At 41.1% G+C, this 21186-nt stretch overlaps 1 long non-coding RNA gene across 1 annotated transcript in view; it reads left to right on the top strand.

Annotated features, from left to right (window-relative positions):
- Positions 1-18572, top strand: part of LOC102261067 — a 392744-nt gene extending 374172 nt beyond the window's left edge. Inside the window, exon 6 of the long non-coding RNA XR_001360298.1 lies at positions 18499-18572. This is a non-coding gene — a long non-coding RNA (uncharacterized LOC102261067). The remainder of the gene's footprint in view (positions 1-18498) is intronic.
- Positions 18573-21186: the final 2614 nt, after the last annotated feature.

Genomic DNA, 21186 nt, shown 5'->3' with positions numbered 1-21186 from the left:
TTTTACCTTGAGTATCTAGTATTAAGCAATGAAAGGTGCAAATGACTCCATATTCAAATACAGATGGGAAAGGAAAATAAAATCTTAGATACCTATATCTGTACATATACCAAGGAGTGCACCCCTCCCACCATAGAATCAGTGTCTACCTATGAAAGTTTTGTTTCTGAATGCTATCTTCAGCTGTGTATGGGTACGATAAAAATAAACCAAACCACAGAAAGAGCCCTTTCCTCATGTCTTTTTCATCTGTTTTCCAAGAAACAATGACAAGATAGCATGGCATATAGAATACCATTGCCTTTTTGCAGGCAATGTTGGAAAGCTCTAATAAAAAAAATATGCATACATCACATAGCACACACACAAATACATGTGAATTCAAGGCTACTGAATTCAGGGAGGTTGTTCCAACATTTCCCCCACTGTACATTATTTGTATTCAAGGTTTTTGAAATGACATTGTAATCTGATGATGCACCAGCCTATTATATTGTCTAGCAGGACAAATATCCTTGCGTTTTCTCTGTAGAACTAACACAATTTTTCCATGTCAGAGGTGCATAATATCCTGGCGGTCATAAGGAATGATGCTATTAATCCTCTTGGGCAATCTCCAGGTCTGATTATTAGGGAAATAAATTTGCATGCTGCATATGAGCTAGGTGAATCACCGAGAGCACAAATTATATTTCCTGACAGCAAGTTAGAGAATGGAGCCGTGTTGCTTTTTTATCTTCCCCCCCCCCTCTGAAAGCTATAGAATTTCAATTCATTACACGAGATTGGTTAGAATTCAAGTCTCTTTTTAAGTTGATATTAAGTTGAGTCTGTTATCTCGGCGAAGGCTGGTAGGTTCCCCAGAGTATCCACCTAATCACTACTTAAAAAAATCGAAACGTATAGTTAGTGTCATGATTTAGGTACCAGAGCTACTTTATTTATCAGCACAGAGTGAGATAATTTCAATTTGAGCCTCCATAGCCCTCATGAATTTAACTGACTTGAAAGCTTTTCACCCCAACTCCCTCTCTCCCTCCCCCTTTGTTGCATATGGTAATAATAGTTATTCCGGGCACCTTCCTTACTGTCATGCCAAGCATTGCACCAGGCTCCTGAAGACCTGAGCTAGCCAAGCTTGTGCAAACAGCCCCGTTTCTCTCTCCACATCTGACTGCCTCCTCTTCGCCAGCAGTACTGCCAGGCGTGTCTGCATTCAATATCCATGATGAATGTATTTTTATTATTTTCAGGGATTGGCATCTGAGAAACCTTTTTGCATTATTAAATTCGAGCAGGGAGAATGATAGCAAATAAGAGCATAATAAATTGCTTTATGTCCTAATGTATTAATTAAGCAGACATTTATTATAATGGTTGTTTTATAGACCCATTGTAAAAATGTATGATTGTGTGCTGATGCTCGTAGCTGGAGCCACATATGGTAACTCGGGTGGATGGGTTGTGACATTTGTCAGATTGGAAAGGGTTCACCAGGTCTAGTCTGCAAATTCGCAAGGCAGCAGAGAACCTGGATGGGCTGTGAGTTTGGTGAAATAGTATTGCTATCGTTAGCATGCAAGCGAGAATCCTTTTATTATTGTGATTATATGTAAAATAAAAATATACGTACCACACACAGTAAAAACCTTATGTTATATAGTGTTTTACAGTTTTTAAAGTACATTTGCAGATGATTGCACCACAAAAGATAGAGAAGATTATAGAGCCTCGCTTCAATTCAAAAATATGTATTATTACTATTACTTGAAAGAGAAATATGTGTACATTTCAGAATAATAAGAATAATGGCAAACCCAAGAGGCATACAATTATAGAATATGTAAGATTCAAGTGTTTTAGATTCTATTAATTTATTCAGAGTGAGCCAAAAGCAGCACAGCTCAGAGGGTTATATCTTGGCCTTCTGATTACTTGAGTCATGGGTGATCATAAAAAAAACAAAAACAAAACAAAGCAACAACAAAATCCCCCACAATTCTTTCTTTATCATGCTTCTTCACAGTGTGTTAAGTGATTCATCTACCATTTTGCCAAATAAATAAGTGAATAAATAAAAGGTTCTAGCAAATTTTCCCATCGCTTTGCTCTCCCATGCAGCCAATGTGGTCCTGGTACAAATGTTCTCAGAACAGAAATACCTTTGAATCACAGGTGTGCTTTGTGGACACCTGGATAATGATTCTTCATAGTCAGGAAATATTATCTAGATTTTTTTAAAAAGCAAGTAACAGTGGAGAGAATTCAGGGAATGTCCATGGGGAGAGACGCTGATGGTCTTGGGGACTGTTCCCTGCCCTTTCCACGGGGATTATTTTTGGAGTAGTGCTTTTCAGCACTGTTGACTTAAGTCCTCCCTAATACTGGACACTGAGGCTGATTACAGGGGTTATTGGTTACCAGCTCAGAAAAGGGCACAAGATTTGATGCAAAAATGCCTAAAACCAGTTACTGCAAATAAAGCAAATCAAATCCATCCCCAGTGCCATTCTAAATTCCCTCCTACAAGAATTCAGCACTCTGGCTGGCTGCAAAGCAGGTGTCAGGATGATTAGGGAGAGGGAGAGATGGAGAAGGAACAAGCTGGAATATATTGACCCCTGAGTGCACATGAGAGGCCTTGAGCATGACCACTGGCCAACCTGGGAGAGAACTGTGGAGGCCATGCAGGGTGCATCCATGAGCTGGTGGCCAAATGACACCCAATCCAGAAAAATGCTGCCTCCCTCTGCTTGGTGTGAAAGTCATTCAATTCAGTGAAAAGACATCAGTTTGACAAGCACATTTATATTTAGAAGGTGATAAAGTCTGAGTGATCTGAGTTGGCTACTTTAGTACCAGTTGTTCAGATATTGTGTATAGATTAGAGAAGGAATTTCCGTCTCTTAATGCCAAACATCCTGATAGGCACCTTGTGTATGATATCTTCAGTGGTCTGCTCCATGGCCTTTTGTTCCAAACTAGAGACTGGGTGCTCTGTGTTCACATCAATAGGAATAGTATGTAAACCATTGCTATATGTTCTTGAGAATTAAAGGAAGGAGTATGAGGTCACATGGTTTTGGGCCATTGCCTTTCTCCTAAGATTTATCAGGCAGAGTACAGAGGCCATGAAGCCCCATGACTCTGGATTATGGTGTTTGAACCCAGGCAGAGTTAGGTGTAAGTTCATCTTGATCTTCTAACTGTCATGTCCTAGAGAAAGCCACTTAACCTTTTTGAGTGTTCTATTATTATTATTATTACTAGAGGCCCAGTGCACAAAATTCATGCATGGGGGGGTGTCCCTCAGCCCAGCCTGCACCCTCTCCAATCTGGGACCCCTCAAGGGATGCGCGACAGCCCATTTAGGCAGTTGGACATCCCTCTCACAATCCAGGACTGCTGGCTCCCAACCACTCGCCTGCCTGCCTGCCTGATTGCCCCTAACCACTCCCTTGCCAGCCTGATCAATGCCTAACTGCTCCCCTGCTGGCCCAATTGCCCCTAACTGCCCTCCCCTGCAGGCCTGGTTTCCCCCTACTGCCCTCCCTTGCTAGCCTGGTCTCCCCCAACTGCCCTCCCCTGCTGGCCATCTTGTGTTCACATGGGGGCGGCCATCTTGTGTGTTGGAGTGATGGTCAATTTGCATATTACTCTTTTATTAGATAGGATCATTATTGATGTTGTTATTATCAATATTACTATAATTAGTACTATACGTAAAGACTCAATTTTAAAACTTCAGGAAGCTCAATAAACTCTCCCAGGTCTCTGGTCAAAAATGCAAATTTCTATAATCCAAACCATTACCAGGATCTTTTATTAGATATGATCATTATTGATGTTGTTATTATCAATATTACTATAATTGGTACTATACATACTCAATTTTAAAACTTCAGGAAGCTCAGTAAACTCTCCCAGGTCTCTGGTCAAAAATGCAAATTTGTATAATCCAAACCATTACCAGGCAGAATACAATCCTCCTATGTCATTACCCACCCAGCTTAAAAACAGTACACTGATTGGCCAGGCCCAAGACACTTAGCATGAAACAAAAAACTGAGAGTGGCAGCAATTAGCTTCTCACACCGTAATTGGGTGGAACTTGATAATGTGTTCGATTACAATCATAGCAATTTCTTTCTTTTTAAAAAAATATATTTTTATTGTTTTCAGAGAGGAAGGAAGAGGAAGAGAGAAATAGAAACATCAATGATGAGAGAGAATCATTGATTGGCTGCCTCCTGCATGCCTCCTACTGGGGATCAAGCCCACAACCCAGGCATGTGCCCTTGACCAGAATCAGACATATCTGAAACTCCTAGTGACTTTTATAGATGTGGAAACCGAGTTTCAGGATTTGAAATGATGTGCCCAATGCCACCAATCACCACTAGTACAACAGGACCGGAAACTCCAGTTTTTGGCTTCCTGTGGTGCTCCTTTATGGCCTGAAATTTGGGATCTTGAAACTTAAGATGAGAATGAAATATGGAATATTTTATACCAAACTATTTGACCAGTATAGGAAACTAGAGAACACCAAGCTTTGTACATAAGGTCTGGTTCCACAAGGTAAGTTGACCTATACATCTTTTAAAATTGCACAATTATAACCACACTACTACCACTTACATTTATATATGGACTTGGGTCCCAACCATAGCATACTTGTCCTGAAAGCAAAGGCTAGCTTTTCAGGGTATTGCCCAGGGCCCTGGCATCCACCAGGAAGATGACAGTCTACTGTTAGCTTCTCTGCAGTGACCTATCATGACAAAAAGAAGGATTTTCACGCAGCCCAAGCAACTGACAAAGCAGCTCACCTTTCAGGGAAAATGCAATAATTTCTGATAAGCAGCTTATGCTAGTTTTCTTAGCAAAGAGCCCAGAAGCATTTCTGTCTGTGGCATTCCTTGATAAGTTGAAGGAAACCCCTCTGACCATACCACGGTCTGGGGACCACTATTTGGAAACATGTAGACATGTGGCAATTTGAAAATGATATAAAGTAATTGATCACAGAGACAGCCCAGAGCATTCATTGTTCAGAGGAACACATGTCCCTGTGTATGAAGTTGCAAGCAGATAAGAGTGTATTTATTGTTGGAGGAAGAGGCCAAAGCCTGGAGCAAGATTGGGTCAAAGCCTTGTCCCTTTTGCACATGGTTCTTCGTAAAACCAATGCATATCCTTTGGTAGCAGTGTTTTCCAATGTGTGTTCAATGAACAAGGGACAAGGTGCTGGAGGTTCCCCCTCCAGGTTTCATTTGCTCATCACAGCAACTTAATGAGGGGATACTATTACCATTTTGTGGAAGGAGAACTGAGGGTCAGAAAACTCCAGTAGCTTTCCTTACATTAGGAAGGTGATTCATAGCAAGTTACCAATTTCTAACTCCAAAGCCCAGGGTCCCCCCACACCATTCTCCCTCCAGAACTGAAACAAGTGAGACACGTTGTGCAGGGGTTGCCTGTGTCTGCTCATTGTGAAAACCCAGAGTTATGCTGCCAGACCACTTAAAGACAGAGGGTCATGGTTTCCTGTCCCTCTCTAACTATTCCCCAAAGAAAACGTGAGGAGGTGCCAGGTCTCCTCACATGCCTGAATACCAAGGGCTTGGTCAGGCTCTGGTGAAAGATGAAGGCGATTCTTTGGGGAAATTTCCAAGTGACGTACAGCCTTTGCATTGCAGAGAGCACGGTTGTGCCTACAGAGTTTGCTTTCATAAATGTGGTTGCAGGCTATTTTGAGGGAAAATGCATCCCATCTTCCCTTTACCTTGCAGGTATTCGGTAACTATTAGACCACATTTTGAAATGAATTGTGTGCAGCGATGTTAGAGAAGGTTAGACTCTCTGAGCTGCCACCAGTGACATATGACTACAGTGACAGACAGTCAGCGGTATTCAAACTGAATTAATCAGAAAACACAGCCTACTTCAATGTGACGTTTAGAGGGAGGAGGAATAGCTACTTATTTACCAAAGGGATGTCACTGAACCATCTTTCTAGCTGGAGATAGCCTATGGCTACAGAAGCCTTTCAAACCAGCGGGAGAGCGATAAACTACATGGGAGCCAGGTATTTCAGGCCGGTTCCCTCTTGTTCTCTCCTCTCATTCCTCCAGCTGACCCTGATTATTTTAGTTTGGGCAAGGCCACAAGATGAAGTGAGGGGTTCATATGCCTTCTGTGGGGATAGAGGAGACACAAGGAGCCTTTGGAGGTGGAGGCATTTGTTCTGATCATTCTTGGAAGTGAACACGCATACGTATCAGCATCCTGGAAGGAAGGAAATATGGTAATAATGGTGCTAGTGGTACCTTGATTTTATAAATATGTAATGCTAATTATGTAAACATTTGAGACCTCTGAAATCTCTTCATCATGCGTGTCATACAATGGAAATATTATGCAGCCTAACTCGACATTATACAGTAATAATGTTATTTCACATTGGCTAGTTGACAAGCACGGGCCGATGCTGTCTATCAAACAAAACTGTTGTGCCAGATTGTATCTTGGCGATAAGTAGAAAAAGAGCCACTCAGAGTCTGTTTATGTATTAATCAAGGCTTCAGACTTAGGCCACTCCTTCAGATCCACCCTTTGCTACAGAAATATGGAAATCTTCTGCGTACCAGGTGTCTCAGTCAGCTTGAGCTGCCATAACAAAACACCATAGTTAACAGAATTTTATTTCTCACAGTTCTGGAGGCTGGAAGTCCAAGAGCAGGCTGCCAACACGGTAACATTCTGGTGAGAGCCTCTGCCTGGCTCATAGATAGCTGCCTTCTTGATGTGTCCTCACATGGCAGAGAGAGGTGGGCAGGGAAGAAAGAGAGAGAAAGAGAGAGAGAGAGAGAGAGAGAGAAGAGAAGAGAAATGGAGGGAGAGAGAAAGCTCTTGTGTCTCTCTTTTTTAAAAATATGTTTATTGATTTTTATTTTTTTAAATATATTTTTATTTATTTCAGAGAGGAAGGGAGAGGGAGAGAGAGATAGAAACATCAATGATGAGAGAGAATCATTGATCAGCTGCCTCCTGCACACCCCACACTGAGGACAAGCCTGCAACCCAGGCATGTGTCCTGACTGTGAATGGAACCATGACCTCCTGCTTCATAGGTCGATGCTCAATCACTAAGCCACACCGGCTGGGCTTTTTGTTGACTTTTAGAGAGGAAGGAAGGAAGAGGGAGAGAGAGAGAAATATTAATGTGAGAAACATCCATCAGCTGCCTCCTGCATGCTTTCTATTGGGGATGGAGACCGCAACCCAGGCATGTGCCCTGATTGGGAATTGAACCAGTGACCTTTTGGTGAACAGGATGGTGTCCAACCAACTGAACAACCCTGGCCAGGTGTCTCTTCTCATAAGGAGATTAATTCCATCACGAGGACCCTGCCCACATGACCTCATGTAACTCTAATCATGTCTTTAAGGTTCAGCTCTAAACTCCACCGCATTCAGGGTTAGCACTTCAGCATACAAAGTTTTGAGGGACACAGTTCAATCCACAGCAACAGGGTACCGCTGGATATTTGTTGCTGACCCCACCCCAGACACATCCATCCTTTGCTCACAAACTTTTACGTTTCAAATTAAGTATAATTTAATGGTTCTATTTTTTCTAACAGTTTAGGAGATTATCTTGCTATAACTCCCACATTTTGTCTGCCCCTCCCACTTAGACAAGTGAGGTGAGTACCACATGAATTTGTCCTGATGGCAAGCAAACTACTTTGCACCCAGGTCAGTCAGCCTTGGTGATGACTCGTGAAATAATGATGACACTTGTCCCAAGACCAAGTACGTTGCTTCTAGAACAGACCAAAAATAACATGCACATTTTTATAATATCCCCATCCCTCTTTCCTATCAAATGCTTAACAGACTCATTTTTTTAACATTGCATAATCATTGCAGTGGGTGAAAGCATTCAAGTCTCCATGCTAGAAAGGTCTAGGATTCTAGACTGAAACCAAACTTACAGTAAGGATACCTGTTGGGTACCTGAAAGCAATACCATTGATTGCATGCACACAGTTAGTGCTGCAGTATTTCAGATGAGTTGCTGAACTAAAAATGCCGTCAGTACTTAAGTGGTACTTACCTAGATAGAAATTAAGAGTAAAATTTTTTTAATCCTCCTCTACCTTCTTCTTCTTTTTTTTAAGAAGCTGTGGAAAACCTGACAAGTTTATACCATTAAAGGAAGAGACTATTGAGTAATTACCAGCCAGGACTGACTTGTTAAGAGCTTGGTAAAACTTTGAGGCCAAGTCTCCATAGCATAAAGTGAAGAGGATATTTGGTAATTATTATTTAATTTGAGCAATCTTTGCCAAGAGGTCCTTTTTACAATTAATTAGTCTTCATTTAAACACAATTTCATAAGTGGACCCCCAAGTATTACCTCAGGAGGAAAATGCAATACCAGTAATGTTAGTATTTCCAGAAATGTCATAATGGAATCTATGACATGACACAAATAATTATTCATAGCCAAAACAAAGCAGTCCATAATGTTCAGAATATTGATCCCATTTTTCTCTCCCAATCACTCTCTCCCTGACAGAAAGATAGAAAAATTTTTAAGACATATATAGAAAAAAAGCAACTGAGTAAAAGGCTTCTGTTACTGTAGATTCATTTTTCTGTGTGCTTTGAATTTAGAAAATGCTTTTAAGTAAACTTTGAAAGGATTTATTGGGGAATTTATTCTATAACGTTTTTAATACAAACAAAGACCATTGAGTTTGATTTGCAGGTGATGCCAGAATGGAAGCACCATGTACTTTTATTGCCACAGTTCTCTTCTGTGTATTTTAATTCAACTCCATTCATTTCAACTACCTGTAAGGTATAGGTATAGGTGACACCTAGTCTGTTGCAGGCACTGTGCTTTCTAGGTAATGAGCTCCTGCTAGATAGCAAGTGCTTTACAGGCAGGAACCAAATCTTAATAGACTTTATATCCCTGATTTCCACCACTCAATATTCAGGTGTGAGCGTGCGCAGTGTGTGCAGGGAATGCAGTCCTGGGTAGGACTGGACAACAGTGTTAGGGGAATAGGACAGGGGAACTGATCATGGAAAGTCTTGAATACAGTCAAGAGAGTCAAAGACAATAATGATATAGAAACCAGAGGATGTTCTTGTGGTAAAGACTTCAATCCACATAATATCCATGCCGTTATCCAGTGCAATCTGTCCAGTTGACAATTTTTTTTTCTGTAAGAGTGAGATAGTAAATATTTTCTGCCGCCACTCACCTCGGCAGCCATTGCAGCAAGGAAAGTGACCGCAGACAATATGTATACAAATGGATTAGCTGGATTTAGCCCATGGGCCATGGTCTGGCCACTTCTGACCTGGTTCAAGGCTTGCTATTTTAAAAATTCTACAACAATAGACCATATAACTGAAGTCTTCTGCATGGCAAGAACAGTACTTACTGAATAATGTTATTAGTGATTTTTTTTATTACATGCACTATATATAGATCAACAAAAAATAAACAACAATATAACTCAGAAGTCACTGCACCTTTAAAGCCTATATTTGCAATGCTCCAGTTGAATTACAGGAATATGGATTGAGTGGTGAGTGAGTACTGCAATGATCCTACCAAAAATAATCTTTAAAAAAAAATTGAATTTCAGTGACCCGGTTAGACTAATTTAAAGTCAAACTATCAAGAAACCACTCCATTCTCCTGAGAGATCTGCATCCATTTCCAGATGGCACTCAGCATAAAGACAAAGAGAAGCTGAGCTTTTTTATCTGTGCCCAGTTTGCTCAAACATGAAGACCTGAGTTACATGGTGCATGGTCAGATTCTAAGGTGAGCCTCCTGCCATCCTTGTTGAGCTAGGAAGGACTGTCTAGCTCAGGAAATAATCCAACAACTGGCAAGAGTTTCCCAGAGCACAGTCCTGCCCCTTGCAGGCAGTTGTAAACACACGTCTGGAACTTCTACCTCCTTCCAATGCTGTTAACTTGTCACCTTTGAACAGATAGTGGTAATAATGACAATGACGCAGCAGGGACCTGGCTGTGGTCCTTTTGGGCGAGCAAAGAATGAGTGGCATTTTCTTTGCTTCATCTCCTCCACTGGCTCCCTGCCTTCTACCCAGGCGTGAGTTTTCTCTCCGCAGTAGTTTTTGAGTATTTGAATGGTAGATCACACACCTTTAAGGCTGTTATTTTCAAGTTTTAATAATGTTTTGCAACTCATTTCCTGTTTCTCAGCTGCCAACCTTGCCAAAAGCATTCGTTGTCAGGTACTAATTTGGGTGACGTGACGACCACTTGCTCTAAATTTTTGGTGGGTAATTACTGAGTCAGAAGAGAGTAATTTTTTGATATCCAGTGGCAGTCAGAAAGGTGGGTATTTTACTACCCACTCATTAGAGGTTCTCCAGTAGTGAAATGTCCTGGGTTTTGCTCTGTTTGCAGACAGAAGGGAAATCTGACTGCTCAAATAAAGAGTAACTTCTTGCTTATTTTGGCATCACTTACAAGGTGTATTGGAGTTTTCTATTATGAGCCAGCTCCAGAGTTTCATTGTACCTGCAATGTTAATTTTGTATTGATCAAAGTCTCATGAAATGACTTTCTCCTTTTTTAAGGTATAGAGATCTTGCATTTAACTTAAAAAAATAGGTGAATATATTTCAGTAGTAAATCTTAGTATGTGAAAGTAAAGAGCATCCATATCTTTTCTCTGAAAGTGCTAGCCCTTTTCATGTAATACTTTTGAGTGGTAATTTTTAGGTTTCTAAAATTGTTCATTTTATTTTTCTACCAGAAGAAATAAACAATAGAACTATTTTTTGGTGAGAAATGAAATATCACTTAACCTTGAAGCAAGCTCATATATTAGAAGCAGTGAAATGAAAGATAAAAATTTTGTTTTGGGAACCTCCTACAGTTAGTAACAGAGAGCAACATATCATATCATGTGCCTTTAACTGCACACAGAAAGTTGAACTGACATTACGTACACTCAGAGATTTTTCCTTTAATAATGTCCTAAGATTAAATCACAACTTTTTACTATAATTAGTCTAAATGCATAGCATAGGGCTATCTACACTAGTAAAAAAGAAGGAACTCTTACCATTTGCAACAGCATGGATGGAACTGGAGAGCATTATGCTAAGTGAAATAAGCCAGTCAATGAAGGAAAAATACCACATGATCTCACTCATTCATGGATAATAAAGACCATTACAAACTTTTGAACAATAATAGATACAGAGGCAGAGCTGCCTCAAACTGATTGTCAAACTGCAGTGGGAAGGCCAGAGAGGGTTGGGGGGCAGAAGGGAGGGGAGTAAGAGATCAACCGAAGGACTTGTATGCATGCATATAAGCATAACTAATGGACATAAGACACTGGGGGGTAAGGGAGGGCAGGGGATTGTCAAGGGCGGGGGGGGAGGACACATATGTAATACCCTTTGTAATACTTATTATAATATTTTTTTAAAAAGAATTAAAAAAAGGAGAAAGATGCAAATTGACCGTACCTTCATGATGCCCACCAGCCAATCAGGAGTGAGTATGCAAATTACCTCAACAGAGATGGCGGGTTAATTTGCATAAGCAGGCACCGAGCAGCTGGGGGCGGGGCGGGACGCCATGGCGATGACACAGGTGTGCCCCACTGCCCCATCCGCTCCAGATGCTTGGGCAGCGTGGAAAGGTAGAAAGGCAGCTCCGAGCCAGAACGAAAGGCAGAAAGGTGGCTCTGGGCTGGAGCAAAGGCAGAAAGGCAGCTCTGGCCGGAGTGAAGACAGTGCCGGCAGCCAGGGGAAGGAAGGCCCATACTTGCACGAATCTTCGTGCATCGGGCATCTAGTCTATATAATAAAAGGCTAATATTCAAGTCAACCAAATGGTGGAATGACTGGTCACTATGACGCGCACTGACCACCAAGGGGCAGACGTGCAATGAAGGAGCTGCCCCCTGGTGGTCAGTGCACTCCCACAGAGGGAGCACTGCTCAGCCAGAACACGGGCTCACAGCTAGCGAGTGCAGCAGTGGTGGTGGGAGCCTTTCCCACCTCTGCTGCAGGTGGACAGTAGGAGCAAGGTATCCCGGACTGCAAGAAACCCAGACTGTGAGAGGGATGTATGACTGCTGGCTTAGGCCTGATCCAAGGGTGATTGGGCCTAAGCTGGCAGGCAGACATCCACCAGAGGTCCCGGACTGCGAGAGGGTGCAGATTGGACTGAGGGACTGGCCCCCCCCTCCGCCCAGTGCATGAATCTCGTGCACCGGGCCTCTAGTATCTTTATAATACAGTTTAATTATTCAGGATTCTATTCACAGAGATCCAGTTTAAAAGTGAAAACATTATTTCATTGATTTGAACACATTGTTTTAGAAAAATTGAATTGAATAATTCTGTATTACTTTCCTGTGGCTAATACAACAAATTAGTGCAAACTGTGTGGTTTAAAGCAATATAAATTTATTCTCATAATTCTGGAGGACAGAGTCCAAAATCTATGTTACTAGGTCAAAATCAAGATGTCAGCAGGCTATAGGGAAAAATTTGTTCTTTGCCTTTTCCAACTTCTTGTGATTGCCAGCATTCCTTGGCTTATGGCTGCATCAATCCAGTTTCTGCAGGTCTAGTTTCTACAGGTCACATTGCTTTCGTGTTTGTGTGTGTGTGTGTGTGTGTGTGTGTGTGTGTGTGTGTGTGAAATCTCCCTCTTCCTCTCTCTTACAAGGATACATGTGACTGAATTTAAGGTATATAATCCAGGTTAAGCTCCCCATTTCATCTCCCCTTAATTTAATCATATCTGCAAAGACTCTCTTTTTTTGCCATGTAACATAACTAACAAGAGCTAGGAAATTGGATGTGGATGTCTGGCTGGGATGGGAATGTTGTTCCAACTGACCGTGAATTGAATATTGATACTCTACAAGACAGAATACCATCGACACCCTAATTAAAACACAATAGTTAGCCAGGGTTTGGAGAAAATAAAACTTACTTTTGTTGAGAATAACAGAGGCTGTTAAGGAAAGGGAAGTTTAGACTATGCTCTGAAAAACATGTATGAATTTGAAGGCAGGAACCAGGTAGAGAGAAATTCCTAGTGAATGGAAGATGTGGATGGAGGCTATGAAAGGAGATAAACTTGGCAGGTAGACTGTAGCATTGCGTGAGAACCTTGGGTTCTACAACCAGATTCTGGGTTTGGATCCTCACTTTGTCTTTTTCTAGCTGTTGTCTTTGTTTGATCTCTCTGTATAGCAAATATGTTATTTATATAATAGAGATACTTGAATCTGACTCATAGGGGTTTGTTACAATATGTAAGGTACTTAGACTAGTATTTGCATATAGTAAAATATAAGCTGCTATTGTCATTCCTAAAACTCTAACATTTTCTGATTGCTTATGTTTATTCATAAGACACTTGTTTAGAAGTTGAATCAAAGATTCAAGTTTAAAGATGACCTTCAATTTCTGGCTCAGTCACATAGTTTCTTTTCCAGACCAAGCTTCTCTAGTGGTTTCTTTAGATGATCCCTCATGAATGATACAGTGAAAAGAACATATGCTTTATAGTTACACAGAATTAAGTTCATATCTAGATTTTGCACCTGTGTGACCCTGAGCAAGTTTCTTGTCCTCTCTGAGCCTTAGTTAGCCCATCTGTTCAAAGCTGTTGATATTGCATTTCTCACAAGGTCACAGTATGAATGTTATCAGGTTCCTATGGCAGATGCAGAAGGGCTCACCAAATATTCTACCTGCTTTTTCACATTTCTTTGCTGCCTTGCAGTTAGGTGGTGCCATGTGACTAGTTCTGGCCTTTGAGTTGAGTTGTGTGTCCCATTCTGGGCCAGGGCACACAAGACCTGGTGTGCAAACCTTTGAGTGCCTTGTTCCCCTGAGAAACTAAGGTATCTTATCTATACTAATAATAAAGGAATATGCACATTGTCCAGGATTCCATAATAGTAATGACCAAACAGCAGGCTGCGTGGGGTGACCAGGCCAGCAGGGGGGTTAGGGAGGGACAACCAAAAGACTGAACAGCAGGCTGCGTGGGGTGACCAGGCCAGTAGGGGCAGCAGTTGGGGGTGACCAGGCCAGCAGGCGGGGCAGTTGGGGGCGATCAGGCCAGCAGGTAGAGGCTGTTAGGGGAGATCAGGCTGGCGGGGGAGGGGCAGTTAGGGGTGATCAGGCAGGCAGGCGGGGGAGCAGTTAGGAGCCAGTGGTGATGAGAGAGAATCATTGATTGGCTACCTCCTGTGCATTACTTCCTTCATGCATTTTAAATCTCTGGCTTCCTTTTCTGTGATCAGAGAAGCTTTCTGCTTTTTAAAGGGTTCATGTGATTACTTCACAGCCACCTAGTCTCCCTGTATTAAAATTAATTGATTTGGGGCCTTAATTACATCTGAAAAATCTGATCTCAGCAGTATCTAGGTTAGTGTTTGTTGTGTGGACCATGGGTTGGGGTTCTTGGGGTCATTGAATACTGCCTACACAATAGGATATCTTAATTTCCAGAATACCTACCCCATAATAGGTGCTAATAAATATTAATTTTTCTCATCACCACACTCTAACTGGACATTTAGCCATATATCAGTATTTCAGAGGAAATATTGCATGCATTCTCCTTTTGAAGAGGCTTAGTTTCTTTCCCCTCATCTCAGAGGAAGAGAAGCTGTTATCAGTTTAGTGAGACTAATACAAAACCATTTGCTAGTATTTATATAAGTACATAAATAGCAGTACCAAAGAGAGAGTATGGCTTGGTGTGTGAAGTTGTGTTTGTATACTAAATGTATGCCATGCAACTTGATGTTTTTACTGAAGAACAAATGTATATGTTTCCATTTAAAATCATGGAACACATTAGAGACCATAGTTGTTGCAGCACATCCCATCAAAATCTGAAGCTGTTTGCTTGCTTGACACTTAGGTTGATTCAAATTTCAGTCATCACAGTTAATTCCACAATAAACATCCATGCATGTGACTCTTTGTACTCATGTCTAAAAATGTCTCTAAGTTAGTTGGTGAAATATGGATTTGCTGTGCTACACACTATGTATATATACAATTGTGGCCAATGCAAAGAATTTATCTCCAAAGTTTTTGTAACGGTTCTAACTGCCCACCAGCAGTGTAGAAATACCCATTTCCACATACTCTCACCAATATTTAATATTAGTCAAAGTTATATATTTTTGCAATTCTATGTGTAAATATGATATCTGACTATGGCTTGGGGATCATTCATTGGTAATGTTTTTGTTATTTGGTTATTGTTTTATACTTAGATGCCGTGTTACAAGATATTGAACGGCACAGTCTCTGCAGTGCGACATGTTGCCTTTATTTTAAAGTGGTTCAGATTCCTAAATACTCAGCTCTTTTCCTTTAAGGTCTGACAAGGACCCATTTCCCTGAATATTCTTTTTTATGACCCTGGGTCTTCTTTGAAGTCATCAGCATCTTGGAACACCTTAGCCAAGAGATAAGAAGAAAGAGGGCAGTGGGAGATAATACATTAGAAAATATTAATAATAAAACACATCATCCTGTCCCCTGCCCCAGATAAATCTGATAATATCAACTGCCAACTGTGTTCATGTGCATGTGCAAGGGATTTTGTTAAGACATCTATATTAGGAAGCCCATGACCATCAGTTAAGACTAAAATATGGGAACTCTTTTTTTTAATATGCATCAAATGCAGCATTGGCTGGCCCGATACCAGCCTACCTTTTGCTATCTTCTACTAGCAAAACTCTTCCAGGGAATATGAAATTAATGGAGAAAATATTGATTTTGGCTGTTAATTTGCTTTCAAAAATTGAAGCTCCTGCAATCTTGGTAGAGTTAAGTCTAAGGCATATCTGTTTATCCATTTATTCCTATTAAAATGGCACTTCTAGAAAATATTATTTGGTATTAATCTGGTGAATAGTGTTATAAATGCCAGAGTTTATGTTTATTATACTTATTAAACTGGTCCTGATATCTCATAAAAATAAAATAAATGGCAGGGTTAGAAATTGAATACTTTGTATAATTCTTCAAATCTTTAATATTCTGTTTATTAAGTTTTTATTGAAATACAATACATGGAGGACAGAGTGAGTGAGCAGAGTTGCAGAGCTATATAGCAGCTGAGCTCCAGCAGTCCTGGGAGAAAAATTGTCTTGCTGCTGTTTCTTTTATGAAAATCTCTTAGACTTCCAACGTCTCTACAATTCCTGAAAATTTGCTTTTTAGACCTAGGAAGGGGAAGTCTCCTCTTTCCTTTAGAAAGTGCTTTTGTTGAAGCAAAAGGGCAGAATTCGTGGCTTTCCACTCATCCAGAGCTTACTGCACCTGCGCTGTCACCTTTCCATAGAGACAGAAACAACCCCAGCACTGGGAGCAAGGAAGGAACCATGTCAGCAGCTTAAGGCAGACATAGGCATGGGGAATTCTTGGGGGCGGGGGAAATAACACCAACCCTTGCACCATAATTTTTCCACCAAATAATAATAGTGCTGAGTACCATTAGGGGGACAGGGGTAGCTAAATTGAAATGAAGACCTGGAGAAGGAAATTCAAGGAAGTCCAGTTTAATGGAAGTATAGCTTTTGTATGGGATGGAATGAAGGAGCAGCCCTGTTGCTCAACCTTAGGAGTAACTCTCACTGTCAGGGAATCAACCCTTTTGTGTCTGCTCTCACAACTGGACAGCAATGATATCAGTGATTTTTAGTAATTTCCCTGGCATATTAGAGTAAAAGAGTTACTTATAGTAAGCACCTTGAGGACCTCCAAAGTAAAACAAGATATTAGTAGAGCAATACTAAAGTGTTCCATATGCACCTCAAATCTGAATGGTCATGTTTCTTGTTCACCTTTAACCTATGTGTCAACCCTGACCTAGACTGAGGACTAACATGGACAGTAAGCACAGCAAGCAGGTAATTGCTTTCATAGGATGAATTGAGAAATTCTAGAAAGATTTCCCATGTCTCTGACTGGGTAGAGAGATTGCAGAGTCATTTCTATAGAAGAAGTCATTGCATCCATAAGAAAAAATGCATTCTCTAAGAGAAAGAATACGGAGCTGAAGCAGTTAAAGAAGGACCTGGAGTCTGTGAGCAAATATTTCCTGTAAAGGACCACTCAGTAAATATTTTAAACTATGTCAGCCATACGTCTTGGCACACAGTTTTGTCACTGAGCATGAGAGCAGCCAGAGGCAATGCATAAACAAAGGAGCTCAGCGGCGTTCTGATAAACCGTATTGGCCCAAACAGGTGGCGAGCCGCACCTTGATCAGTCCTGCCCTGGACTGTAAGCCTTTTAAGGACGCTGTATGTCCCCAGTAACCTACCCAACCAATACACAGTAGAGGCATAACTACGATTTGTTGACTGAAGCATAAATATTACATTCATTGTGTACTCATTCACATTAAACTTTGCATTCAGATTCTGTTTCAGTGCACTTTCTGTGGAGCAATGAAAATGTAACAGGCATTGGGCTATTTTACCTGACAGCTTTAACTGTTTTCTTTCTTGGCCTTGTCTTTCTTTTTTTGTTTGTTTGTTTGACTTCTACTTTTTTTTTCCAGTTGCTGCTGTTTATTTGCTTATTTTGGCTGTCAGAAACTCCTCAGAAGTGATTGAAAGTAGAAGAAGCATATGTGATAAAGTAAACAATAAGCATGTTTAGGAATCTGCATTTTCGATGTATTTTACTGACCTATAGCCTTTAAATGAGACATCGGTTTCCAATGTGCATTCTCTAGCATATCAAATCTGCAAGATGCTCCGTGAAAGAAGGGTCCTTAACCTACAAAGCTGGGGAAACTGTATATTCTGTCTATTGGAGAGTCAATCACCAAAGGCACTAGGTTCTATAGTAAAGAATCAAAGAACCCTGATCATTTTTGTTTGACCCTCTCGTGTAATGGCCTGTGTGCAAACACCAGCAAATGTCATTTGGTGCCGGGTCTCAGCAGGTGCACCAGCCCCGCTCTCTCAGAGTCCTGTGGAGATGTGAGGGAGGTGTGCTGGGGCAGAGCACAGCTGGAGACACTGCGGGGCTGTATTCCCATAAAGGACTCTGCCACCCTGTTGCTCTCCCTTTGTGTGATATAAGCAGGAGAACCATCTTCAATGAGGAGCACTGGGCTCAGGCATCCAGCAGCCTGCACTTGTTGGACACCAGCCATTTGGGGGATTGCTGGAAATTCCACTTGTCTGGTATCTGGAGACTTGAGGGGCCTTTGGGAAACTGAGTCTCAGGTCAATTGCTGCTGCTGAGAGAAAAGAAAGAGCCTGGAACCCATGGGGAGTTGTAGCTGCTCTTGCTAAGAAAGTTAGAGTCACCGTTTTGCTGGCTCATCTCTAGGCACTGAGGAGAGGGATCCAATAAATGCAATTTTCTCATTGTATGTGTTTGCATCTGTGTTGTTTTGCAGACCACCGATGGGACCAGGGTTTTGTGCAGCTCACTTTGAAAACACTCGAATAGCTACTGTGATAGGATACATTTAACAATGGCCACAAATGTTCACACCTCCCTGGCTCCCTGTCGTTTGCAAGGTGACTCTGTGGCTTCACCCACTGAAAGGGGAAGTCTCTTTCATCTATCCGGGAATCTGGTAGAAGGCTGTGAGTGGCTTCTGCTAATGGAATTGGTGGAGGTGACAGCATGCCAGATCTGAAGCCTAACATCAAGAGGCCTTGAACCTTTTCACTCATTCCTTTGGAGACCTGTATCACCATGTAACTAAACTTGAGCGAGTCTGCCGTATAACGAGATGATGGACCAGTCACCCCATTGTCCTAGTCAAGAATCAGCCAAACATCAGAAAAAACAGTGAGGCCAGATCAGCCAGCCCCCAGATGAGTACTAAACAGGGGAGGGACCCAGTCAAGACCAGATACTTGACTACCCCATCCACAGCTGGTAAGAGTAGGCACAAGAGAGACCAGAACTACCCAGCTGATCCATAAACTTATGACAAGTAATAAGCATTTAATGTTTTAAGCCACTGAGTTTTGGGGTTCTGGTAGCTTCAGACTATTACTATTATGCATCAATTGCCACTAACACAGCTATTTTATTTGGCTTTTTATATTTCTTTTTTTTTTATCTACGGAAAAAGGTTAATCAGTGACTTAATTGAAAGATAAAATTGGATCATACACCATGAAAATGATAATCAATGAAGAGTATCATACCAAGAATATGTGTTAATACAGGATTATTATAGTAGACTAGAGGCCTGGTGCATGAAAATTCATGCACTGGAAGGGGGGTCCCTCAGCCCGGCCTGGCCCCTCTCACAGTCCAGGAGCCCTCAGGGGTAGGAGGCAACCTGGCAATCAGGGGAAGGTGATGCCCCATCACACCTCTGCTGCTGCCACTGCCGGCAGCTCAAGCCTGAGCCGGCCCTGGTTACCTGTGCCTCAGGCAGGCCCTGGGGGGCTGGGCAACTGAGGGAACTGGGGGACTCTGGAGGCAGGCCCGGCCTTGCTTGCTGGCAGCTCAAGCCTCAGCCGGCCCTGGTTACCTGTGCCTCATCTTGTGGCTGTGGGTGCCACCATCTTTGAGGGTGTGGCACTCAATTAGCATATTCCCTCTTTATTAGATAGGATGTTTTGTTTTCACTTAACATGGACAACCTTGTATAGTCATAGACCAAAAATGTAAAATCAGTGTGTGGGTATATGTGGAGGGGGAATCTCAGTGTAGAAGATCATATATATCGAGATTATTCTTTCTGATTCTCTCCCACAGAGCCTCCCCTGCTGACAGAATCCACCAGGTACAAAAAAAAAAAATACACATGCAACCAGATGACATTTCAGGAGTTGTCTTTTATTCCAAAAAAAAATCCTGAATTTTTTTGATAACCCATTTGTGTCTGGAAATAACAATGAGTAATAGTGTGGAAAAAAACTCTTTTTTTTTTGTTGAGGTTTTAAGCTTAGAAGGTAGAAGAAGATCCTCTCAAAGAGCCAGAAGGATAAAAACAGTAAAATGACACAGACGTACCCTCCTCCCCCCGCCCAAGTTTCTGTCCAGGGGGAAATGTTGAAGCACAGAGGCTCTCTCCTCTCACAAAAGCATTCATGGGTAAACAAATCGGTGCCATCTTCCCCGTGCCCCGAGAAGCTGTGAGTGCAGCGTGGGGAGAAGGGATCTATCTTCGAGGGCAACAAAACAACTGCGAGCTGCTCACAGAAATCAGGGGCTCGCTGGACCAACGGAATTCCCACACCACACACTCGAAGCACTTAGCTAGTGCCGTTTGCTAGGATGCAGCCAGCTAATTGAATTTAAATTAGTGATGTACATTTCTTTTAGTTTAAGCTGCTAAACTGTATTTCCATGTTTGATAGTCATTTGCTAAATCTTGGGAAAACATTACATATACAATAATATTCTGGAATCCCCTGTAGCATAAAAAAAAAAGCTAACAAGTCATATATGATTTACTCATTTGCAACACAGCTGTATTTTAAAGAAACATTAGCACAAACAAAGAGGGATTGGGTTATTGATGTGAATTCTAATTCAGGTATTATTTAGGACAACTATATCAGAAAACAAAGATATACTTTTATCTTTCTCAGAATGGACTTCTTTAAAAAAGAAAACTAAGACATGTAAAGAAATAATTTTTCATAACATAAAAATTCTTTCAAAAATGTAATCATTTTTGAAATGATTACAATTTTCTAATTTTCTTTTCTTTAGCTCCCTGAACCCTAAATAGCAGAGGTAAAAAAAAATAATTTACTCATAACCAATTAATTTGAAAAACTAAATATGTAATCTTTTCATAGCATAAATGACTTGATTCTTTTTGCACTTTGCTAATTTGGGAAAAAATGCAAGCGGTTGCAAAAAAAATTAATGAAGAACATTTAAAGCAGATTTCTTGAAGTTTTTCTCATTATCATCATATATAGTGAATTTATCACAAAATAAACATAGACAACATGCTTACATTTGGTTTATATTACTATGGGCATGCTCTTTTCTTATGTATAATATTGCAATGGAAATGACACTGAGCTAAAGGCTAGAAGACATGGATTCTATTCCTTCTCTAGCACTCAGAACCAGGAAAGTTCAAGTTGTTGATTAACATAGC

This window comes from Myotis brandtii, unplaced genomic scaffold (genome assembly GCF_000412655.1).
Source record: "Myotis brandtii unplaced genomic scaffold, ASM41265v1 scaffold84, whole genome shotgun sequence".
Taxonomy (NCBI): Eukaryota; Metazoa; Chordata; class Mammalia; order Chiroptera; family Vespertilionidae; genus Myotis; species Myotis brandtii.
Note: the sequence above shows the minus strand (reverse complement) of the source record. Positions and strands in the feature narration are given on the sequence as shown.